We start from the raw sequence: 16,928 nt of genomic DNA, 5'->3' as shown, positions 1-16,928 counted from the left end.
TCCAAATTAAAGCAAAAGTTACACTGATAAAATCCCTTTAAATCATTTATCTTTTTAAACAAAAACTACAACTGCCTTTATGTTTTAAAATAAATATTTCATTACACACTAAGCACATCTTTCAAGGGTCATGTACATTGATTCAGTACATCTTGGGCTTCCCAGGTGGCTTGTGGTAAAGAATCCACCTGCAGTGAGGGAGACCTGGGTTTTATCCCTAGGTGGGGAAGATCTGCTGGAAAAGGAAATGACAGCCCACTTGAGTATTCTTGCCTGGAAATCCCAAGGGCAGAGAAGCCTGGAAGTCTACAGTCCATGGGGTTGCAAGAGTTGGGCATGACTTGTGCTTAGTGCGGTGCTCAGATCTCAGTTATGTCCGACTCTGTGATCCCAAGGACTATAGGCCACCAGGCTCCTCTGTCCATGGAATTTCCAGGCAACAATACTGGGGTGGGTTGCCATTTTGGACATGACTTAGTGACTAACAACAACAAACAAGAAAAGTTCACTGGGTAGGATATCATATGGATTTTTAATTTGGTACAAAGAATAGTTCATAATACAGAGATGTTATCAGGAATGAATAAGTCTGTTACTAACAGATGTGACCCTATTTGGGTCCTGTAATTTAATATGTAATTAATTACATATTAAAAGAGAATGAAGAAAATCTTGGGTCCTGTCTATCAATGTTGCTTAAAGTATAAACAAAGAACATGCCAAAGACTCAATGACAGCAACTAGTCAACACTTCTCAAGGTATCTTTAATCAGTTGAAAAAGCACCTCTCTTGAGAAATGAAAAGTCTCAGTGCAACAGAGGGAAATAAATGTCTTCAGACTGGCTAAAAACATACAGACAACCAACTAGTACACATCAGTGCCTATGGGTGTCCTAAAAATATTTTATTCCTGTGGGGGAAGCAATAACATCAGCCTAAAAAGCTCTCTAGAGATTTTGGAAGGCTAGCCAATTAATATAAACATTGTTTTGACATCTCTATAAAATGTCCCATCTCAAGATATCCATAGGAGAAAGGCAGAAACAGCATTTCATGAAATATGAGCACTCATTTTAAAAAGTGCATCTAAGATACCATTATAAATCTTTATACAAAAGCAACTAGATTTTACTTTGTGCTTTAGCATAACAGATGCTGTTGAAATTCAAACTGTGTAAGCATTATCTCATGACAATATACATTTGTATTTTAAATAATGTTTGTCTCATTGTTAGAAAATAATTTTGAACTATAAATTCTACATCATAACAAGGTAAGCGGTTGCTATTATTCACTCATGTGGTTAGAGTGCTAAGCGATCAATTTGCCATACATAATTATAGGGATAAAATAATTTTATTTTTTTATTTCATAGAAATTTACATGATGTGGGATAAAATTATACTTACTATGTTTACACATGCAAAGTAAAATAGGAAAGAAAAAGTTCATATAATTAAATCTAACTTTGAAAGAGTTGTTTCCATTCTCTCTAGATATTTTTTAACAAACTTATGGGAAAAAGGGATTTAAAAGAAATAATGCAAGCTAGCTTGTCTAAATTACCTAGAGAATTGCCTTAATTCATGTAAAACACAAGTTTAACCTAGTTCACTCTTGTTTGATAACAAGGTGCAACTTCAAACATAATAGCCAAGATATCAATAAACATATAAACTGAATATATTATTGAAGAATTCTCCCATCAAAATAAGTATTTTGAAAGAAATTTTTTTATTAATCTACCTCATAAAAATTCATTTCTCATATAAAAACCATAAATCATATCAGTGGCATGATAATTCTTTTTGGTTCATTTCTCTTAACAGCTACATCAGAAACTTTATTTAAATTTTAATTGCTAAATGGACACTATTAAAATATTCAGGGATTTAGTCTTAAATCCTTCAACCCAGAGGGAGCTCAGGAACGTTGTTAAAGTAAAATGCTGCACAAAATCCCAACTCTCATTTGCAAATTTTCTTTCCATCTGATTTAACTTTGAAGCTTTTAGACTGAGAGCTTTTACCAGATGACATCAACAAAATACTTCAATCAAAATCAAGTTACCTTAGTGCCGCACAATTCTCTAGATTTCTTTTAAAAGGTAAAATGAGAAATTAACTCTCTTTTCATATTTCCTTTTATTTTTCTCTCGATGCAAGGCAGAATACTTAAGATTTCCAAAGAAATTGTCCCATAATCTTATGATTCGCTAACACCGGCTTTCATTCTAGGACACTTGCTTATAAACTAAGCCTTCTCTTGACATAAACAGTCACTTGCTGCAGTGCAGAATGTCAGTTTAGTCAGAACTTTCAATGCAGAAATTCAGCGCCATGCAGTCACTCAGATCAAGCGGCACTTACCTTAATTGAAATATTCACTGTGAAGGAGGTGAGAAATCAGTCAAATCAACCGTGAACGGGGTGGGGAGAACGAAGTTTTCAATCAACACCCTCGGAGTAGCTGCATATACTCTTTCCGGTTTATGTTCAGCCCCTCACTGTCTAAGAGAACAAATAAAAAAAAAAAGAAAAAGAAAAAGAGAGAGAGAAGCTGAAATCCTCTGAGGTTCCAGTGAGTAAATGAGGACTAAGCGATGTTTCTGAACGGGGAGCTTCTCGGTGAGTGTGATGTCTTTGGAGACTCCCTAACTGCTGTGATAGGCTGCTGTCAGGTCCCTGGAGCTGGGCGATAATCATTGACCTGATTAGCAGGAAACACTCCCTGTGTGCAGGCAGCGCAAGCCGAGGGGTTAGTGGGTCTCCTGGGAACTGGAAAAGGCACCGGGGACACTTGGGTTTCTTGTCTTTCCCAGCCTCGTGGACGAACTCCAACTCTGATTGTAATTTGCAAGGAGATTAACCACAGGGGTCAGCCGCGGAAGGACTTGAAATAAACGTGCTTTCTCTTGCTGTTTTGCCAGGTGCATTCGTGTTAGATAGCAGGTACAGTGAAACAATTAATCGACCGACAGAGCTGATGTGTAAGGCAAGACGAAAGCTGAAAAATGTTCAAAGCGATGTGATAAAAGAGAGAGCTGGGCTTGTCTTTGCCCCAAGCCTGATACATACTTCAACCTTTGTCTAAGTAAAATGTTTTTAAAGGTTGATCACAGCCCTCCAGGGTGCAACTCTGATTTCTAAAAAAAGGAAGTATTCGTACTAAATACGCATGTTTGACAGGTTCCTACAGACGCACGCACTCAAACCTAGACACAGAGGTTGTGTAGTTTTTCAAATAGCGTTTTCAATTAGCATCACACTTGCCAAAAATGTTTGAATTATAGTGTTAACCTGAGTAGCATGGGAGAATGCATCATCGTAGGTAACAAAATCATCTATTATTTTTGAAATATTGATTTTCTAAAACAAAAACAGGCAAGGGAATGAGAGAATCTAAAATGTCAAACAACATATTAAACGTAGTCATGTGCCTTTAACAACCTGCTGATACCCATCCATTGACCACATGAGAAGCTCTGCAATACCTCAGATATCAAAAATTACCTCTTCCTCCTAGAGATCTAATTCTCTCAAAAAGGTCACCTAATTAAATGCCAAAGCCTCAAATGGTTAAGTTTTGATAACTCTCACTTCTATAGGAGAAAATTATTCCAATAATATAAAAAGAACTGATGAAAAAAGTCATTTGCATGTCTTGAGGGTGAGAAAAATCTCAGTGCCAGGGAGAAAAACTGACAAATGTCCTCTCACAATGATGTGTTCAGCATTTCTGCTTTTCCAAGTAGGTCTCACTTGGGACATATGGCATTCCCTTGATGTCTGTGTGTGTGTGTATGTGTGTGTGAGAGAGAGAGACAGACGAGCAAGGGGGGCAGCTATTGAGAGAGAGAAAGATATATTTACAATATACAAATATTGCTATATTTATAATATTTACATGTATTTTAGAAAAATCTCAAATTTCAATAAAGGGATGCACAAATCATACATAATGGAGAATAGGTTTGCCTACTATATCCCCAAGTAAATGTTTTTTTAAAAAAGTATGTCATTAAAATACAAGCTCTTTGATGATGGGACTTCTTGGACAAAGTAAAACTTTAGTGTAACTGAGTTGCTATGATAGGAGGGCAAACACTTGAATTTAAAACAGGGATGCCCCAGAGAGAAGTCCCAGGAGAGCTGATCCGGTTTCTCTTGCAGAGGAGGTCTCTTGCTCCCTCAGCTGGTGAAGGTTGAGAGCTGAAGGTGAGGAAACCCAGTCAATAAGATTCAGGAAAGGGAGAATAACTCCTGCCACCATTAAGCTGGAAATCCGTTATTCAATTATTGACTGGCATTAGAGGACTCAAGTAGAAAAGAGCTGCTTAAATAAAAACTGAAGCGCATAAATAAACTGAAAATAAATAGCAAACAGGAAATATAACTGCTAATTTCTTCTGCAAGGATCCTGGCTAGCTGTTAACCTAACACTTGTGAATGAAAATCTGATGGATTCCATGGTTCTAATGTTTAGCTGGTCTTCCAGTTAAAACATTCTGGTCTCCTATTTGTCTAAGCTTCATTCTAAGCACCTGAAACAGTGGTTTCTTCTGAAAACATTTTAAAAACTTAAGACAGTGCTTATTTTCTCGAACCCCATCCATGAGCAATGACGGTCACTAACTAAGATGTGTACATTCTAAGTTAAGCTAATTTTGTGCCATAGTAGATTGTTTCTACCTGGAAAGTCCTGACTGCATCAGACTGCACTGTTGATCCTTCCAAACTATAGCTTCCCACTTGGCTCAAATGGTAAAGAATCCACCTGCAATGTGGGAGACCTGGGTTCAATCCCTGGGTCAGGAAGATTCCCTAGAGAAGGAAATGGCAATTCATTCCAGTATTCTTGCCTGGGAAACCCCATGGACAGAGGAGCTTGGAGGGCTACAGTCCATGGGGTCTCAAAGAGTTGAACACAACTGAGTGACTTTTACTTTTGCACTCTAAAGTTTTCTACAGGGAGGAGAGTAATTCTGAAGTAGTTTTTTTTTTTTTTTAAACCCATGTTGAACAAATAATTGGCTTTATGTGGAAGTACACACATGAATAACAAAGCAGAATACTAATAATACTATTTTAGAGGGACTGTAGACAGGATCCAGCAGTGATAATTATAGGTATTACATATTAAATACTTGCTATGTGCCAGATGTTCTGCATGCACTTCAGCTCTAGCTATTGTACACGAAATCCTTAGAACATCATATAAAGCAAACAGTATTATCTTTTCTTTTTTTTAATCAATTAAGCTAAGGCTCTGAGCTTCCTTGGTGGTTCAAGTGATAAAGAATCTGCCTGCAGTGCAGGAGACTGGGTTTGATCCCTGGGTTGGGAAGATCCCCTGGAAAAAGAAATGAAAACCTACCCCAGTATTCTTGCCTGGAGAATTCCATGGACAGAGGAGTCTGGCAGGCTACACTCCATCGCAAAGAGTCAGACATGATTGAGCACGCACTCACACTGAGAAGTTAAATAAATTTACCACTGCCACACAGCCAGTACAGAGCAAATCCAGAATTAAAGCTCAGGTCACTTTAACTGTGATAACCCTCAAGCTGGGAAAGATTAAAGGTAGAAGGAGAAGAGGGCAACAGAGGATGAGATGTTTGGATGGCATCACAGATGCCATGGACATGAACTTGTACAAATTCCAGGAGATGGTGAGGGACACGGAAGTCTGGCATGCTGCAGTACACAGGGTCATGAAGAACTGGACATGACTTGGTGACTGAACAACAACACTTTAACTGTAAAATCTTGATGCTTAGAAATTCCCTAACACCAAACAGACAAAAATACTTGCTTCCAAAAGTACAAGAAATTTGTCTTGGTTTTATGATTTGCAAAAAAAACATTTTTCATCCTTAAAATGTGTTTTGTGACTGATAAAATATTATACTCTAACAGCTTAACCACAACACACAGTTATCTATATTTGACCAGAAAATAAAATTCAACAAAAAATAAACTTTTGCCTAAAAAATAAACTAAATCTAGATCTTCCATGTGATGTAATTTCATTAGCTCACATTGGTCAACTTTAATTTTCCCTTTCTTTTGCAATTCATTTGCCCTCTACCTCAAAATAGTAATTATTGGATTTGTTAAAAATAGGAATATGACCTTACTCTAGTATATGTCTATCGCAAGAACATTTAGACCAAAATTAAGATGATTTATGATATATCAGTTCTCCAAGAGACATAATGTAACATTAACTATTCAAATAACTATAGAGTTGAAAATTTAATTTTTAGTCCGTTCAAGTTTTATCTAGAAGTTTCTTAAATCTCATACTATTTCATATGCTTTATTGAAATTCTCAGACACATTCACAATCTCACAAAAAAGTGGTGTGACCATGCTTTTTCAATGCTTCTAATAAAAATTCTATCTAAAAGGAAATGATAAGAATTCAAATTAATTCACTCTTTAAAATGCCAAGAAATTTCACACCTAGTGTCTCATTTGATTCTTATAGAAATCTTATAATATATAGTGTGATATTTATTTTACTTATAATTTAATGATGGGAACTTTGGAATAAGAAAAGCAGTTGATTGTCCTTTTGGTCTTTAATGCTTAGTGGAAAACCTGATGTCTTCCCTTCCAGATATTGCTCTCTACAATGTCTAAAAAATATGTTTGTTGGAGTCATGTTGTAGTGAAAATAGAATTAAATGGATATTAAAATGGAAGCCACTCTTTATTTTAGTATGTGCTAAAGAGTCAGAGGAGAAGGCAATGGCACCCCACTCTAGTACTCTTGCCTGGAAAATCCCATGGACAGAGGAGCCTGGTGGGCTGCAGTCCACGTGGTCGCGAAGAGTCAGACACAAGTGAGCGACTTCACTTTCACGTTTCACTTTCATGCATTGGAGAAGGAAATGGCGACCCACTCCAGTGTTCTTGCCTGGAGAATCCCAGGGATGGGGGAACCTGGTGGGCTGCCATCTATGGGGTCGCGTAGAGTCAGACACGACTGAAGCAACTTAGCAGAAAGAGTCAGAACTGTGATGTAGTGAAGGGAAAATTACTCTGATTGGTAGGAAGTTTGTGATTTCCCTGTACAGGAATCTTTCCACTTAGATTTCTCATAGATTTTCTTCATGTTAAGTATAACTCCATTAATACAATTGTTTAGATGTTGATTGTATGGTTCTGATATGAATCTCATCTTACTTCTCTTTCAATTTCAGATTCACATTGGTACCTTTCTGTCTTTTATGTGGTGACTTAATTATTGGGAGAGAGGAAATTTCAGAATGCTAAAGTTAATTCATTTGTTTAATTTCATTATAATTGATGTATAAGATTATATAAATTACAGGTGTACAATATAAGTGATTCACAATTTATAAGGTTATGCTTCATTTATAGTTTTTATAAAATATTGGTTATATTCCCTGTGTTGCACAATATGTTTTCATTTTCTATTATACATAATAGTTTGTACCTTATAATCCTTTATTCCTATATTTTCCCTCGGTTACCTCTCCCCACTGGTAACAACTAGTTTGTTCTCTGTATCTGTGAGTCTGCTTCTTTTTCATTAAATTTACTGTGTGTGGTGTGTGGTTAGTCGCACAGTCATGTCCGACTCTTTGTGACCCCATGGATGGTAGCCCCCCAGGATCCTTTGTCCTTGGAATTCTCCAGGCAAGAATACTGGAGTGGGTAGCCATTTCCTTCTCCAGGGGGTCTTCTCGACTCAGGGATCAAACTTGGGTCTCCTGCATTGCAAGCAGATTCTTTACCATATGAGCCACCAGGGAAGCCCGATAAATTCACTAATTTGTTGTAAATTTGAGATACCCCATATAAGTGATATCATATAGTATTTGTCTTTGTCTGACTTATTTCACTTACTATAGTACCCTCCAAGTCCATCTGTGTTCTTGCAAATTGCCCAGACTTTATTATTTATATGGGTAGTATCCCATTGTATAAATGTACCACTTCTTTTTTTATCCATTCATCAGTGTTATTTTATTGCTTACATTTTTATTGGAGCAGATTTGATTTAAAATGCAGTGTTAGATTCTTCTGTAAAGCAAAATGAATCAGTAATACATATACATCTATCCATTCTTTTTTATATCATGTTATTTATATAAAAATAAAACTATCAGACTAGCAAGCTGTTTATGAAATTGATCTTTTAGCAGTAGTACTGAGCTAACAATAACGGAAGAATGTTTGCTGATTACTAACAGGTTCTTAATTTATTATATATATTTTTATGTAAAACTGCTTGAGGAAAAATTCCTGGGGTAATACTATAGGGCAAGATCAATATGATTTGTCTAGGCTTCCCTGGTAGTTCAGCTGGTAAAGAATCCGCCTGTGATGCAGGAGATCTGTGTTTGATTCCTGGGTTGGGAAGATCTCCTGGAGGAGGGCATGGCAACCCACTCCAGTATTCTTGCCTGGAGAATCCCCATGGACAGAGGAGGCTGGCTGGCAACAGTCCATGAGGTCACAAAGAGTTGGACACAACTGAGCGACTAAGCACTCAATGTGTATGATTCCCCTGAGATACTGACGGAAAAAGATTAACATTGCAATGTTACAAAATGCCAACAATTTTGCTCTTAATAGAAAATCATTTATATTGGAATTCACTTTAGAAAAGACAAAAATGAATAAATGAGGACTGATCATGGCAACTTAATTAATAAGCTCATAAAAATAGTTTTGACACGATGGAGAATCAGTGTGAAGTTTTCTTCTTGGGAGGAGATAAAAGACTGAATTTACCCAGCTTTAAGGTAAACTTTTCATGTTTAAGGCCAGCTTCCCTCATATATACTCATGAATTTGAGATACTATGAATTTCTGAAAATAAAGAAAACTAGACTGAACACAAGAAAGCTTGAACCATAGTCAAAATTCTGACACTAACTAGCATTATAACTCTGAGCCATTTAAAAAGTTTCTGGTTAACAATTTCGTTGGAAAACATGAGGAAATTAGGCCATATTATTTCTAATATTTCAGTCAGCTATGACATTATGTTTTCTATTTGACTAACATTTTGTGATATTCTCTCTACTTAATTCAGACGTAATCAGGCAGTCAAGAAGAAAAGGTGGTATACAATTTTTCCCCTTTCTCATCCTGTCAGGCTAGTAACATTTTTATTTTATTCTATAAATGACATTATGAAAAAAATATTTTGTTTTCATAGTTTGAGTATGTTAACAATCAGTGAGGAGTCATTGATTTGAAATTGCACATGATAGATGAAAACATTTGCTAAGGTCAAGAATATTCTTTAACTTTTTTAGAGTAATTATAATGCCTTCCTTTTAAAGGATATAGCTGTTATATGACATCCAAAATGGATCCTTAGCCTTTTTCTGTATTGTCCTGGTCAGTTAAAAATGAAAGGTGGTTTAATTAAAATGATTGAGAATTAACTTAGGAGTATAATTTTAAAATGGAGATATAATATTAATATATTTGGTATTTTTAAAACCTCATTTCCACTTTAGTAGGCAGTTATTTTAAAATAACAGAAAAGTACAGTGTGTAATTAAAAGAAATGACTTTCAGTATATATAATTTCTTGGTGTTTTACTCCTTTCCTGTTAGCTCATATTTATTCCATTTTGTTTCTTCTAGGTATTATTATTAAGTGCAAACTAAATGAAATAAATAATACATGAAACATTAAGCATTATGAAATTCACTTAAAGCTATTGAATATTAGTAATGACCAAAACAGGCATACAATAAAGTCCAAACCAAATAAATTTTTTGCAATAATTTTAAAATGACTAAGCAAATATACATAAAATACGATTCCATGAACAGTATTACTTAATAGAAATTAAAAGGGACCTGTTTATTTCTTTTTGAGTAGGTATATTTATCCTTTTTAGAGAGTCAGAAAGGGGAAAAGTTAGAGTAAGTGTAAAGTTTATGGAATTTAGAAAGATCAAGAAGCATTAACATGATAAACTATTAATTCCCTGTTCAATCAAAATTTCTGGGATTAAAAAATTCTAATTTAGATGGACTTATTAATTGGAAACTATATAAGTACATATTTAATTGTTTAAAATCCTTTCTATGATGATACACATATTAGACTAATTAAAATTAAAGGTACCCTAATAATATAAAGTGTTGGCAGTGACACAGAACATCAATAACACTCACATATTGCTCATGGGAATATAAAACAGTACAACCACTTTGAAACACATTTTGGTAGTTTCTTAAAAACCTGGATATATACCTATTTTGTGATGCAGCTGTCTTACTCCAAGGTATTTATTCCAAGAAAGAGAAGGTATATTATACAAATGATTGCCTTTATTCAAAATAGCAAAAATATAAAACTTGAAACAGTCAAAATATCTATCAGTGGGTGAATGGATAAATTATGGTACATTTATATAATGAACTGCTACTCACAATTAAAAGGAACAAACTAGTAACATGCCCAAAACTGAACCAGAGGATCACTGAGCTGACTGAAAAAAGTCAGAAATAAATAAGTAACTAATACATAAATCCATTTATTTGGAGTTTAAAAATATGGAAAGAAAACCAAAGTGACAGATGGCAGAAAAGTGGTGATGAAGGATGGGCATGGAATATGTGATGGCAAAAGGGTACCAGAAGAGTTTTGGGAGGACGAGAACGGTCAGTACCTTGGATAAGGTAGTGGTTTCTGAGATGTATATATTTGTCAAAATTCATTTAATTTATACTTTAAATATGTGCATCTTTTTTATGTTATACCTAAAGTTAAAAAATACACATCTTCCTCATGTGTTCTTTAATTAAACATTACCATAATTAAACTCTCAATGCTATACTATATCCATAATAAGATAACAGTCTGCATGTCTTTCATTCTATTTCCTACTCTTTGCAGAAACCATACTGAAGATAGGATAAAATCACCTACTTTATATTTCTAACGGTTTCTTAAATTGTAGAGAGCATTTCCCATTCAATCAAAGTTTAAGACAACTTTAAGCTTAATGTCCTAGTACCTATCCAGATAATAGTTCAGTAAAATTTTATACGGGGAAATAAAGTGCCATTCCATTTGAAACAATGACTGCTGTGAATTGCTTAATTACTTCTTGATACACATACATCATTGTCCATTTGTTTCTCAGTTCTCTTTAATGTGTACTGAAATCTTACCATTGCATAACTTCAGCATCTCTGCCACAGCGAGTGACTTCATATTACAGAAAAATAATTGGGCTTTCTCACCCTCTAACTGCATTTGACAGGCCTTAAGATGGAAATACTTTTATAGCATCATAAAGTTGATATTGTTCCCTAGTGGCTTTAAAAGGATCTCCCTCTTACTCCTATTTAGTTATTTACTAAATTGAACTTTTTCTTTGTGTTTCACCATGACTCCATTAACTTCTGAATACCAGGCTTCATCCTATTCTCAGTTAAACTGACTGGAATATCCAGTTTCCTTTCCTGTCCACTTGCTCTTTTTCTCTGTAGGCCAAAGTCAATAATTTGCTTCTACAGTATAAACAATAGGTGATTTTTAACTGCCTTGCTGACCTTATTTATTAAAAATAATGTTAACTTTCCAGAATGTGACGTTTCTTGGCAGGTAATCACAAATAACATTTTTACTACTTCATGATCATCAAATATATGGACTAAAGTTTTTGTAGTCATGATGCAGTAGTAAAAATGGGGGGAAATTATCAGGAATTTTGGTGACTACTTCCCTGGAATTAAAACAACACAGATTCATTTTGATATATGGCAAAACCAATACAATATTGTAAAGTTAAAAAATAAAATAAAATTAAAAACAAAAACAGCAACATGACAGTAGTAAACAGCAATTGTGAATCCTTGGGCCAGTCCCTTTATCCATATTTGCTTCAGTTTCCTCAGAGGAGAAAAGAGAATAAAGTAATACGAAATTAGTTCATGTATATGCAGGAATGGTGAAGGCAGGAAGTCTGGCGGGCTGCAGTTCATGGGATCACAAAAAGCCAGACACAACTGAGCGACCGAACTGAACTGATAATAAGGAATAAGATTACATGAGTTAATCTTATAGGAAGAAGGAATAAGGAATAATAAGGAATAAGATTACATGAGTTAGTAGATACGCAACAAGAAGGTAACTGTTACACAATGGGGACTAAATATCAGCCACTATTATTAGTTAAACACGAGGTATATGCACTATGTAAATCACATACAAAAATTTTGTTTTTAATTATCATGATTATGCCCAATGGGATGTCATACTCTCTTTCGTAAATCCTGAAAAAATTTCATATTAAATATGTGAAATAAAATTATTACATCCTATGTTTCATAAGAATGTCACAAAGCATAATAATAAATTGCTACTGGTAGACATTAAACACTACAACTCTATCTCAGGGGAGTGATTTTGATGTTTGTAGCAAAACAGTGTGTGTGTGTGTGTGTGTGTGTGTGTGTGTGTGTGTGTGTAGATTGGGTGATTCTATAGATATTTATTGAGAAAATATTGTGAAATACATCATTGTTTATAATGGTGAAAAACTGTAAAAACTAATGTGATATTATTGATAAGATGTAAACATGAAAATATGAAACATGAATGCAGATTTTTAATAGAAAAAAATGGAGAATATATTAATAATACAATTTAAGTCTATTTTTATATAGATTAAAGTAAGTTTACGAATTTTGATAAACTAGACATGTGTTCTTGACATAAGTGTTTTGGTGGGTTAACTTAGTACTTCTTATTTGTAAAAATTATAAAACAGGAAAAATAAATAAAAAGAATAATTTTTAAATTATTTTATTGTTTTCTTTTCAATTCTTTTTCTGATTTTGTTTAGCCTATATAAACAAAGGGAAAGTGAAGTTACAATTTAGATATTTTATAAAATCCAGATACTTTAAGAGATACTTTAAAGAGATAGATAAGTGAATTCTTCAAGATTAGTTGTTGATTTCTACACAGATGACTTTCGTATGACATTGTCTGTTGCATTAACTGAAAACAAAATCAGTACCAACTCTTTCTGATTGATAAGGGGTATTACCTGTTTTCACATTTTCCACTCCATTTCCTTCCATCAAGAATGGGTAAAAAATCAAGAAAACTGATTCCAATCCCACAGAGAAGCAGATCAGCTACTGAGTAAAAGTGTGACTTCTAGGAAGAAGCCAGAGTCAAAAAAGTATATTCCAGTGTTGGGCAAAAAATCCCTTTTATGTAATTTGCTTTTCACTTTTGAAGGAGCTCTGAAGTGTCTTTGTATTGCAAGGAGGGAATTTGAAATTTATGTTGGTTTGTTGGAGTAAAAATAGACAAACTATTTTCTTTCATTTAGTTTGTAATTTTTCCAACTTCCTACTACAAAAATCTAAGAGAAATATAAAAAGTAAAGGAAACAGTATTGATAGACACCATGTTTCCATCATCCAGCTTCTTTATTTAGCAATTTGTGGCCAATCGTGTGTCCTCCATATTCTCTCACTTTGTTAGCTCACTTTCTCTTGGATACTTCTGAAGCAAATCCTAGATATTTATACTGTGCCATCCGTAAATATTTCAGTGTGCTGTGTAAAAGATAAGGGCACCTTTCTTTTTCATGGCAACATATTCAAAATATCATTATTGCAGGGAATTTTCTTTTGCTTTGACCTTAATTTACTAATGCTAATATGCCTATCTTAACAATTAAATCTAGCTTATAGGATTTCAGTATTTAGACTGCATTAATTTCCTCTAGTAGTATAGACCGTTTATATTATTTTATTGCAGCCTTCACAAAGAGATTAGCTGTCCAATAATATCTCAAACTTGATTCCAGAAGTTCCTACTCAAGCCTCCCTATACATCCTACTGATAGTGGTCATGAACAGCATCTGAAGATGTATTAGTTATTACAAAGCTTAATAATTGGCATGCCACTCATCTCGTTAATGAAACCTCAATAGTTCCCAGTTTCTTATTGAATAAAATGCAAATTTTTGCTTATAATTAAAAATTCTCCTTGATCTGCCTATTAACTGATTTCCCACCATTTCAAAGATAAAAGCTGATTTCTTTACTTTGTTATCAGAAAGTAATTTCCCAAACTCTAGGTTTTTATTCCTGGGGATTGACTGATTTCTTTCCAAACTTCATATGTAATTATGTAAAAGGACCTATACTACTTGATAGCTTTCTCAATGTTTAATGCAAATACTAAACACAAAACAGACAGTAAATATTTGTTGAACACTCAGTATAATGCTCAATTGAACAAAATACTGGTTTTCTGTTAGTGGCAGGTGCTTGCCTGCTCCATCATTTTACTATTCTGCTTAAAAGCAACACAGAAAAAAACTTCGGGGACTTTGATTTCCAGATGCTTCTGCTCTGCTTGGAAATATGAAAAGCCATCACGATTCACCATACCAATATTTCATCCAGGGCAGTTCTCTCAAAGGGGCTACAAAGCAAGGGTCATTTACCTTTATCATACAGTGTTGTTTTCTTACTAAAGACCAAGAATTAAGTTCCTGATTTTCAACAGAGGAAACACTAGTTATTTTAGGAAAGTCACAGTTTATAGTGAAAAGCCAACTTTACAATTTAATGAACATTTTTATCTTACTGAGTATATATTCTTCTTCACTTTAAAATGTTATTTTAAAATTATTTTAAATAAGGCCTCACAAATAGCTGAGAAAAGAAGAGAAGCACGAGGTAAAGGAGAAAGGGAAAGATATACCCAACTGAATACAGAGTTCCAGAGAACAGCAAGGAGTGTTAAGAAAGCCTTCTTAGGTGACCAATGCAAAGTAATAGAGAAAAACAATTGAATGGGGAAGACTAGAGATCTCTTCAAGAAAATTAGAGATTCCAAGGGGGAATATTTAATTCAAAGATGGGCAAAAATGGCACGAACCAAACATAAACAAAAGAGATTAAGAAGACATGGCAAGAATACACATAAAAACCTGTACAAAACAATTCTTCTTTTTAATATAAATTTATTTATTTTAATTAGAGGCTAATTACTTTACAATATTGTATTGGTTTAGCTATACACTGACATGAATCCACCACAGGTGTACATGTGTTCCCTATCCTGAACCCCCCTCCCACCTCCCTCCCCATACCATCCCTCTGGGTCATCCCAGTGCACCAGTAATGACCGACCTGGAAAACCACGAGTGTGTGATGAGTCACCTAGAGTCAGATATCCTGGAGTGTGAAGTCAAGTGGGCCTTAGGAAGCATTACTACAAACAAAACTAGTGGAGGTGATGGAATTCCAGCTGAACTATTTCAAATCTTAAAAGATCATGCTGTTAGAGTGCTGCACTTAATATGCCAGCAAATTTGGAGAGCTCAGCAGTGGTCACAGGACTGGAAAAGGTCAGTTTTCATTTCAGTTCCAAAGAAGGGCAATGCTACACTACACAATTGCAACGACTACAAATGCAACCACTACACAACTGACTCATTTCACATGCTCGCAAGGTAATGCTCAAAATACTCTAAGTGGGACTCCAACAGTACATGAACCGAGAACTTTCAGATGTACAAGTTAGATTCAGAAAAGGCAGAGGAACCGGAGATCAAATTACCAGCATCAGTTGGATCATAGAAAAGGCAAGAGAGTTCCAGAGAAACATCTACTTCTGCTTCATTGAGTACACTAAAGCCTTCAACATTATGTGTTGCAAAAAACAGCAGAAAATTCTTCAAGAGATGGGAACACCATACCACCTTATCTGCCTCCTGAGAAATCTGTATGCCTGTCAAGGATCAACAGTTAGAACTGGACAGGGAAAAACAGACTGGTTCAGAATTGGGAAAGGAGTATGTCAAGGGTGAATATTGTCATCCTGCTTATTTACTTATTTTCAGAATTTATGTTGTACACTGTGCTTATTTACTCAGTCATGTTTAATTCTTCATGACTCCATAGACTGCAGCCCACCAGGTATCTCTGTCCATAGGATTTCCCAGGCAAGAACAAAGGAGTGGGTTGCCATTTCCCTCTCCAGGGGATCTTCCCAACCCAGGGACCGAACCCAGGTTTCTTTCATTGCAGGCAGATTCTTTACCATCTGAGCCTAGAGTACATCCTGCAAAACACAGGGTTAGAAGAATCACAAGCTGGAATCAAGATTGCCAGGAGAAATATCAATAACCTCAGATAGGCAGATGAACCACCCTAATGGCAGAAAGTGAAGAGGACTAAAGAACCTCTTGATGAAAATGAAAGAAGAGAGTGAAAAAGCTGGCTTAAGACTCAGCATTCTAAAAAAGAAAATCATGGAATCCAGTCCATCACTTCATAGCAAATAGATGGGGAAACAATGGAAACAGTGACAGACTTTATTTTCTTGAGCTCCAAAGTCACTGTGGATTGTGGCTGCAGCCATGAAATAAAAAGACTCTTGTTCCTTGGAGGAAAAGCTATGACAAACCTAGACAGCACATTAAAAAGCAGAGACATTACTTTGCTGACAAAGTTCTGTCTAGTCAAAGCTGTGGTTTTCCCATTAGTCATGTACAAGTGTGAGAATTGGACTTTAAAGAAGGCTGAGTGCCAAATAATTGATGCTTTTGAACTGTAATGTTGGAGAAGATTCTTTATAGTCCCTTGGACATCAAGGAGATAAACCAGTCAATCCTAAAGGAAATTAACCCTGAATACTCACTGGCAGGACTGATGCTGAAGCTGAAGCTCCAATACTTTGGCCACCTGCAGGAAGAGCTGATTCACTCGAAAAGACTCTGATCTGTAGGAGACTGTGGACAGGAGGAGAAGGGGATAATAGAGGATGAGATGGTTGGATGGCATCACTGACTGGACATGAGATTGAAAAAACTTTGGGAGACAGTAAAGGATAGGGAAATCTGGTGTTCTGCAGTCCACGTGGTTGCAAAGAATCAGA

The 16,928-nt window shown here is 35.2% G+C and overlaps 1 protein-coding gene across 1 annotated transcript in view; it reads right to left on the bottom strand.

Annotated features, from left to right (window-relative positions):
* LOC138984217 (cadherin-12-like) overlaps positions 1-2,570 on the bottom strand; it is a 249,080-nt gene extending 246,510 nt beyond the window's left edge. The window contains exon 1 of the mRNA XM_070357809.1: positions 2,371-2,570. The gene's annotated coding sequence lies outside the window, so the exon portion shown is untranslated. The remainder of the gene's footprint in view (positions 1-2,370) is intronic.
* Between the last annotated feature and the right edge of the window lie 14,358 nt (positions 2,571-16,928).

This window comes from Bos mutus, chromosome 20 (genome assembly GCF_027580195.1).
Source record: "Bos mutus isolate GX-2022 chromosome 20, NWIPB_WYAK_1.1, whole genome shotgun sequence".
Classification (NCBI taxonomy): Eukaryota; Metazoa; Chordata; class Mammalia; order Artiodactyla; family Bovidae; genus Bos; species Bos mutus.
This window is presented reverse-complemented; position numbering and strand designations above follow the sequence as displayed.